General features: G+C 33.6%; 1 long non-coding RNA gene across 1 annotated transcript; it reads right to left on the bottom strand.

Moving 5' to 3' along the window:
- Window positions 1–914: 914 nt before the first annotated feature.
- On the bottom strand, window positions 915–2,210 carry LOC141602734 (uncharacterized). Its single transcript, XR_012524645.1, has 3 exons — window positions 1,825–2,210; window positions 1,308–1,422; window positions 915–1,237 (listed from the first exon to the last, which is right to left on the bottom strand). It is a non-coding gene; the product is annotated as an uncharacterized LOC141602734 (long non-coding RNA).
- Window positions 2,211–3,893: the final 1,683 nt, after the last annotated feature.

Genomic DNA, 3,893 nt, shown 5'->3' with positions numbered 1-3,893 from the left:
TTATTTACAAATTCGGAAACCAACTTCATTGGTCCCTTGAACTTCAAGTGACACGCTTCCCAAGGACTTTGTCTTGATCAGAACGCCTTTCCGATTGGCACCGTCTTGAAAGAACTCCGGAATTACAAATAATAATAAAATACATAGCTATTCCTATTATACATTTGTAATAAGAAAAACTAATAAAAATAAAAGATACGAGATCACATTAAAATTACAACCGAATCAATATCCCCTTACATTACGGGTAATATCGATTAAAACTACGTATATGCTAAATCCCGCACACCTGTTTGCTAAATCCTACACATTTTACCCTAATTTTCTATATTTGCCCTTTGAAAAAAAACTGAATAACAAAGACTACTAAAGAATAAAAAGGACTTCTCTCTCTTAACCTAATCAATCCCTTCATCGTTCGACTTCTATGTATCATAATTCGCACATATCAAATATAATTTCGTCGTTTTATCAATAATTATTAAGACCCTGTCTTTTAATCGATTTACTTGATGTTTTCGTTATTAAAAAATAGGGTTTTTTTCGTGCAATTAGGGTTTGGGACGTGATGGTTATTGAAGGTGGTTGTGGGGACGTCGGGCGGAAGTAGGGTGGTTAGAGAAGTCGGCGTTGACCACCGGTGGCTGTAGGTTGTCACGTCGGCGTCGAGTGATGGTTGAAGGTTGGCTTTGGGGAGGGGGTTTTCGAACTGGTGGGTAAGGGGATGTGAACGGTGGTCGGCGCGTGCAAGCGGTTGTGACCGGTGGTCGACGCGGGGAGAGTGGTGTACCACACGGATCAACAGTAGATGAAGTCCATCCACTGAATTGTGACGGAGAATTCATGCTGCTGTACATGATGTTAAGAGCAGAAAGTGTGGAATGAAACATGAAAATTCATGTCAAATGTCACCATATATATACTTTATCACAGATGTGGGTACATTCAGATACTCCTGGTTCGATCCAGTATGACTTGAACTTGCTATACATCTGTTACTCATAAACTCATTGATATTGCACTCACCAATTTACTCCATATCCTATCTTCAAACAAACATCATAGATATGACAGACAAAAATTTGATCAGTTGCAGCGTTCCTTGTAGCAGCGTTATCGAACTCGGCAGGTGAATACTGAATTACCCACATAATCAAAATCACTCAAAAATGTCATTTTAACACAGAAGAAATTGGCAGATGAATACTGAGCAAATTTATCCTGAAACAAATTTATCCTGCAAACAAAATTACCAGTCAAAATCACTCCACATAATCAGTGCAGATGGTAGCAAGCAGATAACATACCTGAAGCAATAATTCATATTTTGAGTTAAACAGGAATGTTCTCCACATAATCAGTGCAGGTGGTAGAAAGCCCTGTGAAGCGCCTTTCCCGCATCAATGTTCGCCATCAAGTGACCTATTACCATGCATGCATGTAAAACTTGATAAATAAGCTAGTAATTATACACACAATCAAGGACCCTTTACAGACTATTTACAGCAATGACATATATAATGCAAACAATCCTATACACAACTAAAGCAAACTAAAATTGTAGTGAATCTCGAAAAGTCATCAAGCTTAAAGAGCGGTTGCGTGTGTCCAGAAATCATCAAACATAGACAAGGATGCTCAAAGCTCACTAGATTCATGGCTATGATGACATTAAGCTCGTACATGAACTTCTTGATAATGCGAGTGCTTCACTAAACAAACTTAACAACAGCCGCATGATCTTTCAAACAACTAGCAAACAAATCACCAGATAATAAAAAGATCAAAACTTTATGATCAAAAGTTATTCACTCATCATCAAACCTGAGTTTTATCTGTACAGCATCCATGGTAGAATCAATAGCAGCTATGTTACTCATTGCAGAGGTGACAAAACATCCAACATTTAATGCAGAAGAAGATTTGGAAGAAAAAGTGCGCGTTTTCGGGATGTAATGAAGGGAATCGGGTTGGTCGGCTCTGGGATCGTCGGTTGCGCTGTTGAATCAGGTTGGTCGGCTGCGGGGAGAATGAAGAGAGTGATGTCGGCGCGACTATAGGGGTGTGAAGGGATGGTGCCGGTGAATAATATTTCGTGGCAAACATGGGGTGGTCGGCGGCGCAGGGACAACCGGTGAGGGAGGAGGGTGCCGGTTGGTGAATATGATTTGGGGATTTTTAATTCCTGTTGTTTCTCTCTCTTGTTTGTTCTTTGATGGAGGTAGAAATATGAGGGGTAGTCTTGGAATAAGGTGGAATTAAGTGCAAGATTGAGTAAAATGATGTGCGGAATTTAGCACGTCCCTAAAACTAAGGCCATACTAAGATAAATTACATAATTCAAAATTACATAAATATATTATGACATTCATCAATAAAAATAAAGCATTATTATATGTGATTAACATGCCAAATTAATGTGCCAAATCGCCCTACTTAAACTTTATATCGTATATAATTCGGTTTTATGGAAACGCGTGATAATAACTTATTAAAATCACCAATCAATACTTAAATCAAATTTAAGTCCAAGTTAATTATCCTAACCTTCTTACAGTTCTTAGGACTCAGAAATTAGTCTTCACTCAATTTTTGACAATAATTCAACTTGGTTTTCTATTATTTCTTATTAAACTTCTCTTAATCATAACAATTATGAAATAATTCCCAATAAATCATAAAATTTGAAAAATTTCGAAATCACATTTTTGCAAATACTGGATTTTTATCAAGATTCCAAAATTTCAATAAAATTTGCCCACAAAATATTTATAATTTACTTCATTAATAAATCGTATAAATCATAACTTTTACCATTTAATTCCAAATTAAACATAAAAATTATGAAAAAATCAAAATAAATTTTTTGAACATTCTTGAAAAATTTCCAGAACCTGGAAATGGCAAAATTTCAACCAAAAATTTCGAATTAATTTTTATGACTAATAAAGTTGCCCGTTTATCGATTTTATCACATAAAAATCAATAAACATACCAAATTAATCAAACTTAATCATGCAACTTTATATCTGATGTTCATATCATATATACAACATAGAGAAAAATTTTGTGCCATAAAATTCATTTTAGCTAATTTTGCTAAAAAATAGTCACTATTTATATCATTTTAACCATTAAAATTATAAATCATGCATAATAAATCACATTTATCTCAAATTTTACATACAATCTGTAAAATATGCATGTGACATCATATTAAAATTTCATGGCCTCTTTCAATGCTTAACTATTTTTAGTCATTTAACTTCCATTTATACCATTTTTATCACATAAAAATCATAAAATATGCAAAACTAATCACAATGATCCGAAATTTTACATACAATATGCAAAATATGCATGTTAGGTCGTACTAAAAAATCATGGCCAGTAGTGAAGTTTAACTATTTTTAGTAAATAAAAGTTCATTTTACTCAATAAAATGTAATTATTTCACTAGAAAACATTAAAATAAGCAATAAGCATCCATAAATCATCAAAATGACCTAAATATATTTTAGGACCAGAATACATAACATGCAAAATAATTTCGTGGCTTTATCACATAAATCATAAAATATCTAGTTTTAATTTAGTTACATTTAACTCGGAAGAACCAAACCGATTATGCATGCAACACCAAAGCTCTTAATGCCAATTTTTAGGTTCATATACCCTTATTAGACTCATCTAATTCATTTTATAAATTACCCATAATTTATATTTATGTGGATCTAGTGCATGCATAACAAAATAATGAAATAAGGAAGAAAATCGAGTTTTCTTACAATGTAAATATACTGAATTTTGGGCACAAGTAAGGTTTCCTACCTTCACTTGTTCTTGAGCTTAATACATTGGAATGATCCTCCATAAACTCAAACTTTTAAAAT

Source organism: Silene latifolia, chromosome 9 (genome assembly GCF_048544455.1).
Source record: "Silene latifolia isolate original U9 population chromosome 9, ASM4854445v1, whole genome shotgun sequence".
Classification (NCBI taxonomy): domain Eukaryota; kingdom Viridiplantae; phylum Streptophyta; class Magnoliopsida; order Caryophyllales; family Caryophyllaceae; genus Silene; species Silene latifolia.
This window is presented reverse-complemented; position numbering and strand designations above follow the sequence as displayed.